We start from the raw sequence: 20,509 nt of genomic DNA, 5'->3' as shown, positions 1-20,509 counted from the left end.
TGATACCAGGTTCTATTTTATCTCAGCATGGTTTGGGGAATCATGATTGAAGTCTGATCCCTGGTGCAGCAGCACTATGATCGGATGGTTAGTTTTTACATGTTGAGTCGTTTTTTTTATGTTTGTTTGTTTGTTTCCCTGTAAAGAACCGGCTCATTTTACTGTGAGCGGCGTGATTCAACTTTGGATACTGCAGTCAAAAGTGTAGGTTGTTTTTGCTAGAAAATGGCAGCAATTGCAGACTTTTTATCACTATTTGCATCTGCTTAAGTTGCTGTGCAAATATGAAAAGCAGAAACTAGTTTAACAAGAAAATAACTTTAATTAAATATTTTGAATTATTATGCAACTGCTCCTCTTTGTTTTTGCGTCCCACTGTACAGGTAAGGTAATAACAAAAAATACACAGACAAAAGCAAAATACCCGAGACAATTGTTGGGAATGAGACACTGGGAGGAAGGGGAGCATATCTGTGTTTATCTGGGGCCCCCATATTACTAAATCCACCCCTGTGGACTGTAAATGAAATCCTGACGTCACCAACAGGCACAGCGCTGTTTGACTGGAGTCAAGGACATTTAGTGACATGATACTAATAGAAGTTGGCACGGAGACATAAAAAATACAACCACATTTAGTTAAAAGGGCTTCAAGGATCTCGTAGGGCAAAGCTGTAACTCTTTACACTCCGACAACAGCAGTGGTGCTTTTAAGGAACCATAAATACAAGGTTTTCAAAAATAACAATTAATCTTGAATTTGACATCCCGCCACCCTGTCCTCTACATTACGAGCAGTATTATGTGGTGAAATTCATGAAAAGAAAGTAACAGAGTCCTCAGTTTTTATGGAAGTCAAGCTTTTTTCTCAAAAACATGCCCAGCATTTTTTCTCATTTCGTAATTTGCACTGCACACAAAGTACAGCTGAGGAATAGTGGTTAGATTTGAACAAACATGACAAGGTCCCCAAAGTTATGGCAGTTCATCCTGAGCAGTACATACATATCTGCATCACATGTTATGGCGCAGATATTCATGCCGAGGAGTAAAGACATTTCACTCAAAATCAAAAATATGACATTAGAAGAAGAGTCTGCAAAGTTCATTTACTGGGAATGATAAATGGCTTTACTGAATTTCACTGCATTCAGTGTAACAGCAACTGTATATCTGACTCTGGACTAAAGTAGCAGATTAGGTGAATCTCTGATCAAATCCTGCAGCCCTCAAGCAACATGTTTCTATTTTCTGTCAGTTTTTTTTTATTTTTTTTTTTTTTATAAAAATCTCATAAAATGCAAAGCAGGGTGCAGTAAAATGCCCTGTTGCATTTCTTCTGACACAGTAGCAGATGGTGTTCCTGGTTGTAGAACAAAGCTGACTTTATGAGAGACAGCAAAAAGCCCAAATAGCCCAAAATATGACCAAATGGGAAATGTGTTATGGTTCTAATGATACAAACTACACTTACACTTTATTTTTCTGTTGGTCAGTAACACAATGTCACCAACGATATATTTTATACATTCACTAAATCTAATTAATGCTATACTCAAACTAAGGAAAGTGCATTTTATTATCTCCTGCATGTCCCTGCAGAGAAATCCATTTAGGTGCAATGCAAAATCCTCTTTGAAGTAGAAATGTATTTACATTGGTATTCAGGACTGTTGATGCGCAACACAACAACTGACCCTCTATTTTATATCCCAAAAGGAATTCAATTTGCTGCAGCCCTGCCTGTAGCTATTTATACTTTGTAATTTTAAGTCTATTATTATTTTCAGAGTTTTAATTGAATGCTTTTGCTTCAACGCTATGATGCATTTACCACATCTTGTACCAGCTGAGATTTGTTTTACATGTTGAAGAAATAAAAGCAGTGAAAACCCTCATCATAAATATTAATAAAATGTTTTGTTATATACCATTTTGAATCAAAACTAGCAGTATAACATTAAATCTACAAAACAGATATGTGTGATATGTATGCTGCTGATTTATAATCACATAATGTAAAATATATACACTGAAATGCAGTGCTGTACAAGTGTAGTAACGAGGTAATATCCACCACTGATGGATAAAATGAAAATACAAAAAAATGCGTGGTGACAGACGCTCAGTACGTCAGCTGGCACATCTTCTCTCCAGAGAGTTCATTCATAGCAAAGGAGGAGTATTACACTTTTTCAATTAGAGTGTCCCACTTTCTCGAGACCTGTACGGGAGAAAACAATAAAAGAAAAATTAAGCTCTCAACTGCAAGATGAGGATAAGTAAACAGGCTTCTTGTTATTGCATGAACAGAGCTTCGCCCTGTGGCAGGCTGTGGTGGTTTAATATTTAATGATCTTCTCTGACTCCAGGAGCAAACCTTGGCAAACTACTACTGTGAATAACCCCCAATTATATTTATTAATGCAGTGCTGTTTGAAAGTCGACTATTTTAAAGCTGTGTCACATACAAGAAGCCAATATGAAGTAATTCTGTTGAGGTAAACAGCTGTTTCACATTTAATCACAAACATTGCGTCTGTTTGTCTTCATGATTAGAGCTTTTCTTTCTTTCTTGGCCCACAGCCGTCCAGTTAAAGGCCCAGATGACCACAATTGGGGCCAGTTGAGCTGTGCAGAAAAAGGAGGAATCATTCTGGATCTCATCTGGTTTTTAATGTGGACACATAAAGAACCTCAGCTGGATCTTGGTTGACCACAGCATGCAGTCACAGGAGAGCCAAACACACACATCAGTTATGTAATAGACGTTATTTCCAAATTAGCTATTCACCATAAAACGAAGAATCATTTACTCTTTTAAAGTGATCACTGGCACTAAACCAGGGCTCATCTTGGAGGCTAATAGCAATCACCAGATGTTTACTTAAAACAGGGACATAAATACTGAGTAATCGATATGACTATTTTCTGCAGCCACGAAGTAAAAGAATATGCAGGGGAATGGGTGTGTGTGTGTGTGTGTGTGTGTGTGTGTGTGAGTGCTGTCATATCTAAATGATGTGTGTAAGTCTTTGAGTCTGTGTACATTCACAAGACTGAATTAGCATGTCTGAGGCTTTACACTTGCCTATAAAATAGAGCTGACTTGTTGTCAGAATAACTATAGCACGTCTGCATTTTCTTGTATGGACGCGCTTTTGCTGTCATTTTCACCACCTTAAAGAGCTGAAAATCCCATTAACTTTCTTTCAGCATTCTTTATGTTAATGTTTGTGCCACACTGCAGGTCGTGCCCTAAATTTCTAACTGGCACAATTCCCAGTAATTAGGCTGACGCCAGCTCTCAGCAATGCTCCGGCTTTGAGATTCTCTGTGACAGAGCGACAAAGAGTATCAGCTATAAATTATATTTACAATAAACTCAGCCATCAGACCATGTTCCTAAAGCGGGCCCTTCAAATAAAGTGATTTAGTCTCTCCTGTGCCGCAGTGCAACATGCAGAATTTCTAATGAAACGGCTGTTTTATTTGGTGGTTTTTGGCCCACATATCCTGACTTGAGCTTTTGGACATTTATCCACAAATACCGGCTCAACTAAGGCACTGGCTTTTATTTTGTTTTATACATTGTACTAAGTCTTCTGTTCTTGTCCTTTTTATCTTGTGCTCTTTGCCTTTGTTTTTGCAAGAATCCAGCATTTGTACTTAGCAAATTGGACCAAAGAAAAAAATGCTTTAGCATAATTGCAAGTTATTGTAGTCAAAAAATATAGTTTTAGAAATATTACTCATAAGGCAAAGCAGAGGGCACAATGTTTAATCTCTGTTCAGTAAATAAATTATGAATGTTCCTGGTTTACATGTTGCCTCTGGTGACTGTTCTCAAAGAGCATAAAGAAAAAAATGTTATGTAGATTGAAGACATAGAGAACCGTGTCTATCAAAACATTTGTCATCCAAACTAATCAAGGCGAGGCAGCTACATTCATTAGCTCGCCTCAGTTTGTGCCAACTTGTCTACAGACTTCAAGCTCCATTATTGTTACGGGTTAGATCAGTGACATCTGGCTACCAGTCAGAATATTCACAATGCCCACAGTGCACTGTGAGTGAACAGCATGGCCGACTCGTTAAATGTACAAGCACTGTTTAAGACAGGGCTCAAAATCTGTGAATGGAAACTGAGATTTGAATGAATCATATTGTAGTAACATGATATTTTAATTTTTATGTGATTCAAATCACGTGTGGCAGTGGTTGTTTGAGCATGTAATTCCTTTAAACAGAGCTTTATCTGCTTTCGAGCATCAAATATGAATTTCTTTTTACAATAAAATACCAAAACAGTACTCGTTCTGTATAGTAAGTTTTTCTGCTTTTCTATCCTGTTCATCAACTCACAGCTCCATTTAATTATGTGGTGACCCCTGGGGTATACTCACTCAATCATAAACCTAATGCTAAAACAAAATACGCTAAAAGCAATAAGAATTTCTCCAGCTTAGCACAAACACTGGAAACAAAGAGAAACGGTTTGCCTGACTCTCTGATACAAAACAAAATCACTACCAGCGCCTTATACTGGACAATGAGTGACATTTTGAGGGGGAGGTTTTTAACCAGAGCCAAGTTGGATGTTTCCCTGTTTCTATTCCTTGTGTTTAAGCTGAACTTACCACCTAGCCCTAAAATCTGTAGTTTACATTTTTCAAACCCAAAAACTGGATGAGAGGGGCTTGTCAGTCCCAACACGTTTATCAGTGAATTAAAACACTGTTAAACATGGCCGAATTTGAGGGACGGGTGGGAAGCTGGCATACAAAAACAATCTCACCGTGTTTGTGTAGTAAAGATAAAAGTATGCATCTCTGTCAGAAAAAAGGAGGAGAGACTGACGTTTTTCTTCGTAATGATAACTGCAGGCAAAATGTAAAAAATTAATGAGGACTCTGTCAGGAGCGAATCAGTCAAGTTAAAGCTCAGTCATCACACAGAGAACTTATCTCTTGTCCTTTTTCTTTCTTACTTTTTGAAACATATGACCAACTCTTTCTTTCACTCAGTCTGACATTTTGTGTGCATCATTTTCCAACCCAACTGACAAGATGACAGAATCAACAATGCACACCCACTGCATGACTAATATACTGTAAAAAAAAAAATAAAAAATATGGCCGGGACCTCATGATGTAACCCTAGCTTGTGATCAAATCCCGCAAAGACGAACAGACAGTGAAAGGTCTGCAACAAACAGTCCTGGACAGCAGGCAGTAATAAAACGCAGCTGTGACCTTCATGCAGTGACATTCTGGGAAGAGGAGAATGGCATTATGATGTGAGGGTAATTGAAAGACAGTGTTATGATGAGTGGAGGTTTTTATTCGTGACTGCATGTATTTGAAAGGATGCAACAAAGTCATTTACACATTTACATGTCACTAGTCCAGGGGCATAAAGTAAAATAAGGTTAAGTAAAGATACATTACAGTAACATTACTGTTTTGTAAGATGGATTCATAACTTTGCAGATACACGCAGAACCTTTTTTCATTTCCCCAAAGGGAATGTATGAGACCAAATTATTTAAATTGTCATCATTTGTCATAAAAGCCCAAAGTTATTGTGTTAACTTGCCTTTAGAAAACTATAATTATATTTTACTCAACATCCATAAAGGAAGACATGGTCATTTTGTTTATGTGTGAACATTAAATCATTTTCATACTAAATATCAGAGATTATGAAATAAACAAATTAAAAGTCTATAAGCCAATAACAATTCAACAACACACTAACATAGAACGTTATCATTTAACCATTTCAAATTTCTTTTATTTACTTATTTATTTAATTCCAGGGCAACATGCTATATGTCTTAGCATACAGAACATACACACACTTGAACGTACAACATACAAACTAACACAAATGTGAAAAACATACTGTATACTACAAGTCCTCAAACACGTCCAAATTAAAGCCATTTTTTCCAAGGTCCATTTATCTGTCTGTGTTTATCTGATAACAGAGTCAACAGGGAGAGTCAGTGTTGTGATTGGCTGGAGCTTTGGTCTGAATAAACAGACGGGGAAACTAATAAATCACTTGCATAGGATCTGGCAAATTTAACTTTTAATCCCATTTAAATGGAAGAGTCTCTCTAAATGCCATATGTTTATTCATCCATCTACTATATCGGGCCATATGATTAAAATTGCAAATTACGTTATTACAATAGCTTATACCATGATTTAGCTCATGTTTTGCCTTATTTGTTTAGTTTTACATGGCTAAGCCCTATAGTCACTCTTTGGTTTGCAACCTCTGCTTCTATAAATGCCCACACTTGATGTTGGGCTGAAGAAGAAAGACAGATGTTTTTTTTTCATCTCTGAATGTCCGACCAGAGAAACCTATGTACAAATCAAAGCCTAGATGAGTTGAATTACAACAGAAGGCCGGCTTGCTCTATTGCTGCTGACACCTTGGGTAATTGCTCCGCTCCAATGCTGAAATGTCACGGCTGCTCTTATCCCAGGTGGGCTATTCCATCAGCTAATAAATGCCATTGGCCCTCTCTCAGCACCAAAGCACCTTAAGATAATATGACACAACACTCATAAAAATCAGACCTCGCTGCAAATGTAATTAGCAGCTCTTATTAGGATCTCATTTGCTCACTGCTATATGAGGACTGGTGTTTTTGTGCTCTTTGTAATCAGATAGCATAAAGGGGATTAATACAATGCTAAATAAGGCACTTTACCACTGTCAACATCTTTCACGTGGTCATATGAACATGTTCCAACATTTTTCGCTGTCAGAACCATCAAATCTGATATGTCTTGTCAGGAATACTTTGCAAAAGATGAAAATTTAAGCAAACAAACTATCGTTTATTAATCTATTTGCGGAGAAGATTTCAACCTGTGCAAACAACGGAAGTGTATAACAAACAAATAAATTTGTAAAACCCAAGTCAATCCACTGTAAGACATGACAATTTCCTTCCACATATAGACATACTGTCTCCATCGAATGACTATTTGGCTTTAGTTTCACTCAGCAATTTCCAAAGACCTTGTCTCATTTATATGGTAATAACACTTTTGATGTCAGCTGTGGCAGCACAGATCACAAGCTAAGCAGGGTTGGCCTTTTGTATCTGGGGTTCGTTCACTTCATTCTTCTGGCTGACTGCACTGACCGGCAAAGAGAGGTCAGTGTCTGAGAGGATCCAGAAGCAGCTCCAGTCTGTGTGTGGGGGAAATTTAATTTACTGTGACATATTGTTGGTAGCACTTAGCGAGGTAATATGTGGACTTTGTTTTGGGATCCCTGCACCGGGGGTAGTTTGACCTTCAGCTGTGTTTATTAGCAGCAGAGATGTTGTTGTTCATTATGTTGCAAACCTGCATTGCCAGAGGCAAAATGACAGCTACTGACATTACATTAGTAAAACTCAACAGGGAGATGATTTTAAAAATTTAAAAATAAAACCGGAAATCAGCATATAAACAACTAGTGTTTTTGAAGATGTTTTGGCTTGTGTCAAATGTTGTAGTCAGACCAATTCTCTCTACATTTACAGCTTGAACAGTGGTATTTAATATGTAAAATTACACAAATAAATAATGTAATAGGTCAGTACACTTTTTTGTCCGAGCTAAGAACATTCGCAAAGATCAGCTGGATTACAACTAAGGTCATAGTGCATTATAAATAAAATACACCTTACCATATATTTTATAGGGTTTGGGTTATGGAAATGAATCCTTATCCCAGCACATGTACTTTTTTGTGTATGTAATCTAGTCCCACATGCTGTCGGCCTGTTAGAGAGTATGCTAATTTTAGCAGCTTTTCCTTTATATTGGTTTTGGAAAATAATCTACAACAATCATCAATCATCTCAGACAGTAGTATGTTTACGAAACACATCCTAAAAGGCTTTTGTTTTTAATGTGCAAACACTAGTGATTATATTCCCTGTCCTCATGCTTGTTAACTATGTAACCAACATATGGTAATATTGCACGCAGCTTCAGTATCGCCTTTAAGTGTTATTGTATACAGCACATGGTCAAGGGGGCTAATTGTAGTCCCTTTTACAGGTTTCTCAATTTAAAATGAGCCTTCTTGTAATATTTAAAAATTGGAAAGCATATTTTTCCATCAACTAATAGGAAGGATTTCAAAGTCAGTGATTGCCATGATTGTGATGCTGTAATGTCTCAAAGATAAACTTATCAAAATGTTTATTACATGAAAGGGAAAACCATCAATATTCCAAATATATTTAAAGTATGGCAAGAAAGTTTTTTGTTTGTTTGTTTTTTTGTTTGTTTTGCAATTAGCCACCTGAATTTTTCATTTCTAATCAGTATTCCAAGAAAAAAAGTGTTTTAGGAAAGAGTTTTTTTGGCAAACAGTGAGATTATTCTTTGCTTTTTGCCCAGAATGGATTAACTGAGACTTGGCAGGAAGGGCCACTCCACATCCGAGGTGTGCTCTGAATATTGACCTGCAGCAGCGACATCCATGTCAGACTGGGATAGCTGCTGCTAATGGGAGGTCAGTCTGAGGTCAAAACAAAATAGGAGATGTGCCACGAACATGAGAGGTGAGAGTAATGAGATTGGGTAACTATGTCTCAGAATTTAGCTTGGTTTGTTCAGAGTGAAAACTTTTAAGGGCAAATGAAAAACAATCTCCAAATTTAATATGTGTTTATGGCACAATCACGTGTTGGCACTGTATTTATAGCAGAAACAATTTTTCTCAGCTGACTGTCGAGCGTCTGCACTGTCTGAATATTTTTCTGAAACACGGACTGCGCTTGGTTCGAGCTTTCTTACCTTCACTGTTCCCAGCATGTTGAGGAATCTGACCTGTCTTCTACACAGCATGAGGACATTAATGAGAAGCACAGTATTGATTTTCTATGAAAACACTGCTCTGCTTTGTTGCATTTCCTTAACCTTGGCTTATCTAAACACGAGGCTGCCCAATTCAATTTTTCTTCGTTGGATTTTTCATCGTTCTCTCTCTCTCAAGGGGAAATTTCATTAACTCTTTACTGTGATGCTTGGTATCCGTTGTTCCACCCATAGTTTGGCTGAGGGAGACAGAAAGAAAGAAAACACAAGTCTATTTTTTTTTTCAGCCTATTTTTACAAATGTAAATGCACTGATTTCAGTCCATGCTTGGAGGAAAACAGGTACATTTACAATTCCAAAAACTTTGTGCTCCAAAACATAAATTTTGTGTGACGGATCTGTACTGTCACCTCTCAACAACTCTTGAATCCAGAGCTTGTGGCGAGCAGACTCCCACTCACAGATGAGTGTCGACAACCTGCATTTCATACTGCTTTTTAAGCTCATTTGGGCTCAACAGGCTTGGCAGGTCAAAGCAGAGCTATGAGCACGATCAGGCTTGTCACTGCAGTGGGCTTTTGGCTTTTGGAGGTCTGTTTAACAAGCGTAACACTTCTCCTCTGTCAGCCTGGCGGGTGGCTGAACTAACACTGTCCCTCTGGATGGAGCTCAGAGTTAAATCCTGCAACCTGTTTGACTTGCTGTGGCTGTCGTTTATAGATCAACTCTGATAGAAGACGACGGACTAAAAATGTACAGTGTGACACAGACAATCTAATCACTCATTGGAACTGAAAGCTTTCAAACACCAATCATACAGTAAATACTGATACCCAAGGCTTTCAGGGCATCAAGTCTCCAAGCTTCTGCCCAACCTGTAAACTCCTGTGGTAAACTAGGTCGGTGCAAAGAGAGAGAGTGTGAAAGATTTGCTGCTGGGAACATTGAATTATTCAGCCCAGTCCGCTGAGCTCAGATAACACAAGCAGAACAACAGCAGTGTATGAGCTCTAAACAAGAGATGTGGAGAACCCAATGAGTTCATATGGGCAATACCTCACATGTTGTTTGAATTCACGGCGAGCATCACCTGCTTTCTACAGCTGAGAAATATGAAACGAAGAATAGACAAACATTTCTAAAGGTTATACGTTCTCAAAAACGATGCCTGTAAAGGGCTGAATCTTATAAAATCATGCAAACATCTACACGTATTGTCATGAGGTTTGACACAAACAGCGCATTTGCTGTGATATTACATGCCTCCGTCCAGATTTTCAGACAATAAAATATCAGAAAGTCAAGAAATGCTAAAATCCCCATCATAAGGCTTTGTTCAGCACTACCTGCCATGTGTCAGAGAATGTTTACTGCTTCCCAATTATATGCAGAGGTTGTTCACTTTTACAACCTCTTTTGAATCATGGGGGAAGTGCATACGTCTTCACAAAAAACTGTTGAGAAAATCTGCTTTTTTTTTCTCCTTTCATCTTGGACTTTCTGCCATGTCTGCCAGATCCAAGTAAATTAGATGTGGATGCAGACACGCTCATAAATCTTACAAACACTGAGGTAACGTGTTTTAAGACTTGCTTACCAGGTGTAATTTGTCAAGAATGGGGAACACAGAGCACGGCCTTCTGCATCAGCGGCTGGTTGCAACCGCTGGGGTTTGGAGTTCAGTGTGGCATCACCACATCAGGTCAGAATATGGCGGAGTTGTCATCAGGAGCAAGATCAAGAAAATGTAAAGTGCCCTACTCCAAACCAATAGCATGTCACTATTCTTTGCCATGATGTTGTAGTAAATTCTAAAATAATTTAATGTTCACACTGTTATAGTCCTGCACAGAAATCTATATCTGTCAATTCCAATATTAAGATCCTTAAACTGTATTTTACTTTTTTACTGCTTAATACAAGATACTTTTAATCCACTGTTAACTGCAATACATTGACAGCTATTATTATACAGCATGAAACTACTGTTATGTAAAATGCCAATACCAACAGCGCCAAAGTCCTTTTGGTGGTAAGAGTTTATCCAGAGGTCAATTAGGAGCTAAATCAGGAGCTTGTTACCTAATACAACTCCTTTCATAGTGTGTACACAAAGCTGTGACATACTAAATGTAAATTTCTATTCCTTTTGACAGCACAGTGTGTATGCCAGCTTGTCATATGGATGTTGGAAAGTAGGAGAAAAAGTAATCAGGGCTTATGGATGGTGCAAATGACAATGTGGTCTTACTATTGATTTTAACAGCATGTTAATGTTAAGCCAGTATCTCATTCGTAAGCATGAGACACAAAAAGGAAAAAAAGAGCAGAACATCACTCTAAGAAACATCTCCATGTGTTGCTACCTCCATAGTAAATGTTTGTGTGGAACTAACAATGTCACAACACAAGGCTAAAAGTACAATTTCTTTTTTCTTTTACCCAAAGAAATAATCACTTGAGCCAAATCAATGTTTTTTAACTGAGGTCAATGTGAATAAATACCTTGATCAACAAGGCAACAAGAAAGTGCAAGTTTATATTCCGGTACACTGCATATCTGTGGCAATGATCAAAATACCTCTGGGTATTATTACATGAAATAGGTCCCATCCTACTTAGCAGGTCAAGCTTCCTGTTCTGGCACCAAAAAGCTAGCACAAATAATAGACTTTCTAAACTTCTTAGTTAGTTAGTTAGTTTTTAAACAGTATTTAACAGTATTTGTTTAATTTCAAATGGATGTAAACAAAAGCTTCACATTTCTAGCCAACAGCTTTCACCTGAAGAGATTTCTGAAAAAAATTGACCTCAACAATTTGTTTGTTCTGCTCAACATAGTAGGATTTCTCATTCCTTTCCTATAGCAGTTGTTTATCTCATAGCTGTCTACGCTATGATCAGTTATCAATTCTTTTTGAACATAATAGCATAGTTGCTTCTCAAAAAATCAAAAATATTTCATTTTTAATTCAGTTACTTCAGTTGCTAAAATAATATTCACATCACATTACTTTTTGGATGTTTTACTGTTTTACTGTGCTGCATGCAAAACTGGAAAATTAGTTGTCAGGTGAAACTTGAACTTCACTCATATGAAGTTTCCCACATCAATCAAACAGATGTGCTGTAAAGTCCATTTGCAGGTAGAATTCGTGATTTCGGTGTATGTATTTATGAATTTATACCCATTTAAAGATCTTGAGCAAAGCAGAATTACTAACATTTCTAAAGATGGAGGCACCTGCTCAGGCAAACATTGCTACAAGGCCCACAGCTTGCTCGAAGCATGGCAGTGGAAGGAAGACAACAGAACGGGAGAGGAGACTGGCCATTTCACAGATATTACACTGTGTCTGATGAAATACAGGCCACACCAGTGGCCCAAGTAATCAACCGTGGCCTCACAATAACAAAGGTTGGTCACTGTGTGCAACTTAACTTACATGAGTGTTTGGATCATACAAAGAGTCAGTACCGACAGAAGTATCCACCACGCTATTCTAGGTACAGGTAAAAGTCATGTTATAAAGGATTTAGAGGGTGAACCATACATATCAGAAAGAACAAGTACAAGACTGGACAACTATGCTGGTGGCAGAAGATTAGTGTTTACATTCCAGGACTAACTAGAAATCTGCAACATAGCGATAGGTGGAAAGTATATGAATCTAGCATAAGATGACATGTGAGCAAAAGCATGCAGAGTATAGATACAGCACACCATATGATTCTTCTGCTGCTCATTTGGCAGGAAGAATTTCAGGTGTAAGGTGGATAAAACTCTGTGGCCAAAGAGACTGGAGCAACACAGTGTTCTTTGAGTCAATCCTTCAACGTAGTGCTGCACTTTCAGAATAGACACAGGGATTTTTGCTTTGCTATACCTGCTGCTTATTATATTTGAAATAAATCAGGACATTTACTGTAATAAACAGCGATGTGATACTTGTCCTAAAATCTTTGACTTACACAATGGAACATTTCATTTTAACAAGGTTGAATTGTCCATTTCCAATAGCATTTACTTTTGAAACATAAGCTACTGCTGAAAAAATCGTGGTGATATTTTAAGAAATCAGACAAAGCAATTGAGAATTGCAGTGTTCTAACTTTAGGAGTTATTCATAACTTATTAATGTTTTCATGCTGTATTATTTCAAATAAAAGCCCTGCAAGTGGTCCTTAAATATACATGTGGTACATCTGTAATATATTGTTACGAGACTGAGGGTAGAAGCTGCATGCCACCCAGACAAAATGTTTGCATCCTCACCAGTTGATGATCCACATAGAATGAGAAAGAGATGGATTTCAGGATTAAGCCAGTTAGTGTAAGTATTTTTGTACAGTTTTATGAAAAAATTGCAATTAAATCATTAGCATTAGCGAAAGATAAGCAGGCTTTTCTTTTTTGTTTTGCTTTTTTTTTTGTTGCTATAGCACTCAGCCATGAGTAGCTAATGATTGCAGCTTATATTTGAGAAAACACAATGTGTAATCTGTGCAAAATTATGATTGTTACACTATAATTTTTAAATAATGGTTCATGGAAGGGGTTTTCTAATTAAAATTCGTGGGATCTGGTTTGTTCAGATGTGATTCAGTAGACAGTGGACTGTACAACATGAGCAAAGCTTTTGTTTTTTCAAAGCTACATTTAGTATTTGATGTCTTTTTCCACTTTTCACAAATCAAGTAATTATCTTTACTCTGATTTTAGTAGAAACATGTTCATTTATGAAGGAACATGCTAAGAAGTTGATTGGGGAAATAAGTGAATGCATATTTTTCATTCTCCGTCGACTCAAGTCTAACTGACATTCAAGAATTTTCCCCTAATTTGTTCAACTTTACTTACAAGATAAACTTAATTTAATTTCACTTTGAGTTCAGTTGAGAGTGCAGTTAGTTTGTAATACCTTTAAGAGTTATAAAATTAAACAGCATAAGGCTGTTTATGTAACATAATGGTGCATTAGCAGAAGACGAAACCACGGTTTGAAGAAATATGCTGCAGACGAGTGAAAGTCTTCTTTCTTTCTTTCTCTTGCAGGGATATCTAAAATGTGCATGATAATAGAGCTGAGACACCTACACCTCCTCCACACCTCAGTCAGTACTCCATCCGTCTCGCTCTCTCAACACCCCCACGTCCTCACACACACACTCAGACACAGACACAGAGACACACATGCGCGCGACTTTCTCACACTCTCTCTTTACTGCAGTCTGGATCTTTCCTCCTAACCTGCCCTCTCTGTCACATTGGTTGTGGACTGTCATAGAAACAGCTTGTGATCCGAATCCTTCTCCTATTCTCTTCACTTATATAAATGCCACATACTGCTGGAGTCCTGAACCATATTTTTAGACTGGCATAGACAGGGCTGATAATGATGCCAGCCATCAACAGTCCTATTATATAATATGCAGTGGGAGGGGGTTGCACATGCATGGCACTTTTTTCAGCTGCAGAGTATACTTTTTTCCCATATCTGTCAGACATGCTTGAGTACAAGCATCCACATACACAGTAAACATTCAGCTATGTTACTTTATTTTGTGCAGCGTACCATACTTGTTTTATAGGGGAAAAGAGAACGCGAACAGTGATCTTTTGGCAACTTGACACATTATTACATACAGTATGTGTTCAAAAGAATCCTTAAAAAGTTGCTGCAGAAAGTTTCCAAATTTGTCAAATATTTAATGTTTTTGCAGTTCACATCAATTTTAAAGGACTTTATGGGACTCTGTGGACTTCTACTGAGACATGACCATCATGTGCAGCTGTTTTAAGTCTCAGGACTTAGTTAAACAGGAAGATTTATAGTGCAACTGTCCTTTCTGGGCCATCTGTGGTCTGTCAGCACCATGGACAGCATCAAACTGGTGTTTGTTCTTCTGGACCTTCCGTATTTTTCCTCTACCTTCAAAATGTTTCGGAAGAGAAATAGCTAGGGATGGAACCAGATCGAGTTTTATATTCTCTGTGTTGTTCTGACAGAGAGGAAAACACAGGAAATCAATGACAAAAACTGTTTGAGGTACTGTTCAACAGCAATGGAAACAGTATCTTAGTATATCTTCTTTCTTTGCCAGATTATCTGAAACTCTTTATACTGTGTATTATCACTCATCAAAACGGTTTAATTTAAGTCTACATAATGGTGATTATTTACAGTTAATAAAAGCTGAAATGCTATCCACAGGGAAATAACATTTTAAAAAGCAATGAAGTATAAAATAAAACTGATGTGTTTATTCCAACTCAATTGCTCTATTGTGATTTAAAGTAGTTAGTTGCACCCCCAGTGGACCTACTGTAGACATCAGCCCAATCAAAAGTTATAATCTACAGCTTGCAGTGATGGTGAGGCTTTGTTTAAACCATAGCTTTGCTAGTTACCAATTACACCACATTGGAAGAAGTTGACCCTCAGCACAGCTACCCTAGAGAAAATTTAGTTTGGTTAAATACAGCTACTTAGAAAAGTAGTTATCTATATCTTTGATAAAGTACAGACTCATATTCAAATCTGTTCATCCATTAATTTAATTGGACATTTGTGCCGGATGTAAAGGAATTCACTCCAGGCATTCAAGAGTTATGGCCTTGACAGGGATGGGTGGATGGGAGTTCATAGTGACTTTAGCCCTTGACCACTATAATCTAATCAGATCATCTGAGTATCCTGGTGGATGCTTGTGCCAAATTTGAAAATATGCTATTATGGTGTTCCTGTGATGATGCATTTAAAAAATGAGAAGGGTGTCATAGTGATCTTGACCTTTGGCCTCTGACCCCAAAATGTATTCAATTCATCCTCCATCCAACCTTCTTTCAAACCATCTTGAGGGATGGACATGGTGACACAGTGACCCTGAATTTTGGCACCAGATCCCAAAAGTTTATGCTTGAGTCAAAGTAGATGGTTCTTTTAAATTTTAACAATATTCCCTTAAGGTGATATTTCTTTCACAAGCACAAAAAAATTGTGACCTTTACCTTTGAGCTCTGATAAAGAAAATGTAATCAGTAATTCTTTAGCTCAAGCAGATGTTTGAAGCTAATTTAAAGAAATTTCCTTAAATCATTCCTGAGATATTACCTTTCAGTTCAATTCCCATTATAGTGAATGAATGACAATGAATGACTAAATTATGAATATTAATCCTGAGGGGAATATCAGGGTATATAGAAAATTTATGCCAGTCAACCCAGTAGGTGTGGAGATTTATTCATCTTTCAATATAGGCCACATTTTCACTTTTTTAAATTCACCTATAGTAATAGTTTTATTAACGTGTTTCCATTTTATATGCACAAAGATACTTAATAAGTAGGCAATAAGAACATGGGCGGTTTCTAAGAAACAAGGTCCTACAGCTTTACGTTGGTGTATTTCTTCCCACATGAATGTTGTCTCCCACGTGGAGCCAGACTTTGACTGGGGGGATGCTAACTTACTCTAATCGACGTGACACACTGTCTGCCTGAGGAGGTATTTGGAATATCTAGGGAAACACACAAAAAAAGTAGCGCTCAACAAAAGAGAGGTATTTAAAGCAGTGTGTTTTAGAGGCAGAACCAGGTTAACATGAGCCTGTGAGAAAACAGGTGAAATTGGGAAACAGGTGAACCTAAATATACAGTTTACATTGGATTAAAAATGAAAAAAAATTAAACAAAAATCTCATAGGGTATAGGAGAAGTAGATCAAATATAATTAAATAGAACACGCCTGGTAGTTGCAATCTGACACATTAGGATGCTGACAAACAAGCCATGGATAATTCAAGGATTGATTGCTGTGAATTTCTGTCCAAATGAAGCCTCTTACCTAGCAGGTAATTAGGAAGTGAGCAGATGCTGGTATTGAGCACTTTGAGCGCCTGAGAGAGGCAGTAATTGTTTTTTTGTTGATTATATGGCCTTTTGACAGAAAAATGGGTGAGGGAAGTGGTGACCACAGACTGAGCTATGAAGACCTTCCAGTTCACTCTTATCAGAAAATACAACAGCATGGGAAAGTATTGGGAATTCAAATGGTTTGTATCTTAAAAGGCTAGAATTAATAATTAATTAATGTTTTCATAATTATCAAATCAAATGACAATGCAAAAAGAAGTATTGAAGGGGTTGCTAGCAGCGATAACCCTACAGAGAATAATCACCTAAATCTGCAGCTCCCCTCAGGTTTATAGAGATTTACAAGTTTCAGCTCATTTCTGTTCCCTCTCACTGCTTTCATAATGACATGTTACCCTGCAGCAGTAAGCTGCAGTTCTGTATATCAACCTACCTGTTGAAAAGAGCCATTCAGTGCACGAGTTGGTAAAAACAAAAAACAGAGATACGAGTGGCCAGAGACACAACTTCTAATGAATTACAATACTGCTCTGCAACTATTGGTTGTACTACATAAAGACTGACTTGAATGTGAAATGTGACAATATGTCAACATTTTCTTTAACGATTGTGTCCACTGTTGAAAATGTTAGGGACACATTAACCCGGCCACTTGTAATTTTTTGCAGGGTTGGGGGCCGGAGGGGTTCCCTGGGGTAACACTGACTGACCCTATAATCTGAATGGCCACCCCATGTGCCACCTCTGCCAGAGTGAGAATGTGGTAGGTACCCGCTGTCTTTCAGCAAAAGATTATTTACAAATAGTCAAACATTCAGTGCAATTTTCTTCTCCCATTATTATTTAAATTAATGAGAAAAATCCAACATAAATGCAGTTTAGTTTGGCATAAACGTTGTGTCATACAATTATTTCTAAACAAGATTTGTTTCCAATTTTGCTAACGCCGTCATCATTAAAACTGGACAGGGAATTCATTGTTGATATTCAGGGAGTCCTCATATTGTCCTTTATGAAGATGCTTTGGTTTCTCAACAGAGAATATACCTTTTACTTTTCTTGAACACTGGCGCCATCTGCTTGTTGCACCTTCGACACTCCTTTTACCATGTGCTGGGTGGGCAACATGAACCAAATCAAGAGGCAGCAGCACATCATGAACCTGCCCTCCTACAGTGAGCTGTCAATGAGAAAATACAGTAAGTACTGTTATGTCATTATTAATGTACTGACTGGTAATAAAAGGTTTGTGGTGAACCCTGAAAACTTCCACCGAAGGTCAGAAGTTCATCACTGTGACGTACATTCAGACTCAGCACAACAGTAAAAGCTTTAATTCACCTTCGGTAATCTAGCAGATTAAGAGGAATAGCTCAAAGATAAATAAGGCTGCTCCTGGCTCCTTTACCACAGCTGAACTCTTCTCGGCTGCACTGACTGTTGCCCTGACAACCTTATGTCTCTGTTTCAGAGTTACAATATCTCTCTGTCTCAGCTCCGCTCATCTGGTCTGTTGATTACGTCTGTGCAGTGTCTCAGTGGATCTTCCTCCAACTGCAAAAGAAGAAGATTCTGGTTTTTACATTGTGTGACTGTAATCGATAACTCACATAGGGTTTGTAAAGATAAAGGAAATAACTACAGTTACATGCATCTGTGTCTACGTCTTCGCTCACCAAATCAAACCTGCTGGCTGTGGCCTTTGCATGTTTTTCCTGTGACTCTTTCCTCCCACAGTCCAAAGACATCCATGTTAGGTTAACTGGTGACTCTTAAATGTCTAGAGGTGTGAATGTGAGTATGAATTGTTGTCTGTCTGGGTATGTGTCTCTGCTGGCCTTGAGATAGTCTAGCGACTTGTCCAGGGTGTACCCGGCCCCTCGCCCAATGACAGCTGGGATAGGATCCAGCCTTCTTCTGACCTTGAATGGGTTAAGTGTTTAAAGATAAAGGAAGGATGGAATACTGTAAGATGCCATTTTCAATGGCATTTCAAACAAAAGCTAAAGGCACTTTGTTTTCAAAAATGTTTATGCACTTTTTTTCAAATACTTCATATTTTTCTTATATTTTAACTATCCCTAATATTTTGTCTCGTATTTTTAAACTCATAAACATGGTCAGTGTGATGTAAATGACTTCCCCACCATCACTTCTAATACTACACACTACAGTATATTTCATACTATAGTGTGTAGTGTGTTTGAAATTAAAAACTAGTATACTGGTATACTAAATATAGCTCTGATAAAATAGTGGGATTTAATTTATGTTTTTTAATAAACCTTTCATGTTCATGTTTGTAAACCTGATCCGGTAAGAGGCAAGGACGGTTTTATTGTAATCCTCATAAGCACATATATGGCTTATTAAATACTCTAACAGGCATTTGATTTTACCAGTAATTGAGAAACTTTTTGTAATATGACACCAATTGTTGTATTTTTTGCCCTTTAAATGGAGCAGATTCTTTTTTCCAAAAATGCTTTTCTGCTGTTGGGAAAAAGAAAACATTTACAGAGCAAAGACAGTTGTAACCTAGTGCCAGAGACTGAACTATTCATGTAATTATGTAATATCCAAAAATCTTGAATCAGAGTTTCATGAAGGCAGAACTTTTTAAAACCTTTCAGTCTTTCAAGACCATGGAATGGGGGGAAGCCAGAAAAACCACAGCTATGTAGTGAGCTGGGCTGTGGCCTCCTTCTTGTACGAGATCCTCCCCTTGTCTGGAAGCTGTTGAGTTTTTCTCCAGATGTGGACGCCTGTTTTTTTTTTATGGAAACTGGAGCCAGAACAGAAATAGGAGCCGAAAACAACAAAAACAAGACATGAGCAGCAGGAGTGGAAAGCAAACTTGCTTGTAGTCCCTTTACTTTTGGGTACAACTTCTCACCTAAGTAAATTTTAATTAAGTATTGTTCTTTCACAAAGAACTCCATTATACAATTATAAGTATTGCACAATGAGGTTCCAGATTTGCTCTGAAGCGCTTTTCTTTGAGGATAGTTTTAAATTGCATTTCAGACAAGATCACCAAATTGAAGAGAGATTGAACCTTTTCATAAAGATCAAACATAGCTACTCTAACTGCAACACTGCATGAATACTTTTTTACTTTAATATTATATACTCTATCCCAAATGAAAGCGTTCCACATCTTACATGGTCTCTACAAACTGCAGTTTGTAGAAAACAGTAAAGCAGGAACTTTGTGAGACATCTGAGACTTGAAGGCGGACGGGATTGTTTTTCTTTCACACTCACAGTTAGATAAATGTCAGTTGTTTAAACAGCAGGTGTCTTCGACTTGGTCATCTTCCAGAATGAACAGGTTTCACAGCCGTCTAGCACAGACACACACACACACGCACACACACAAACTGAACAAGTAGGGCAAGAGGGCAAAATAGGGGCTTAATGAAAGATGGCAAATAAGTTCTTCACGCAGATGGAGTTCTTGTTGGACATATCTGGCAGGGAGATGCCCCTGCTGTGTCCTTTGTATGTACAAGTGGACCAAACAAAAGCTTATTGAAGAATCTCTGGGAAGCCCAAACTGTTGGAAAGGAATGCCCACTCTTTCTTGTGGCTCAGTGCTCAAATCTTAATCAGTCACCAAAGGGATTGGTGAGCTGGGGGCCTCCCAGACCTGAGGGGCAGACAGAAACGCATTCACTCTTGACCTCAACTGTTTCAATAAAATCTATTAGCTGAACACAGACGAGCAATAAGCTGGTTACTGTTGCACATGTGATACAGTTAAATCAAACTAATTGCTCCTGTTAG

General features: G+C 37.8%; 1 long non-coding RNA gene across 1 annotated transcript; it reads right to left on the bottom strand.

Annotated features, from left to right (window-relative positions):
- Positions 1 to 16,109: 16,109 nt before the first annotated feature.
- On the bottom strand, positions 16,110 to 20,318 carry LOC137101669 (uncharacterized). Its single transcript, XR_010911084.1, has 3 exons — positions 18,062 to 20,318; positions 17,768 to 17,900; positions 16,110 to 16,365 (listed from the first exon to the last, which is right to left on the bottom strand). It is a non-coding gene; the product is annotated as an uncharacterized lncRNA (long non-coding RNA).
- Between the last annotated feature and the right edge of the window lie 191 nt (positions 20,319 to 20,509).

This window comes from Channa argus, chromosome 16 (assembly GCF_033026475.1).
Source record: "Channa argus isolate prfri chromosome 16, Channa argus male v1.0, whole genome shotgun sequence".
In the NCBI taxonomy this organism is placed as follows: Eukaryota; Metazoa; Chordata; class Actinopteri; order Anabantiformes; family Channidae; genus Channa; species Channa argus.
Note: the sequence above shows the minus strand (reverse complement) of the source record. Positions and strands in the feature narration are given on the sequence as shown.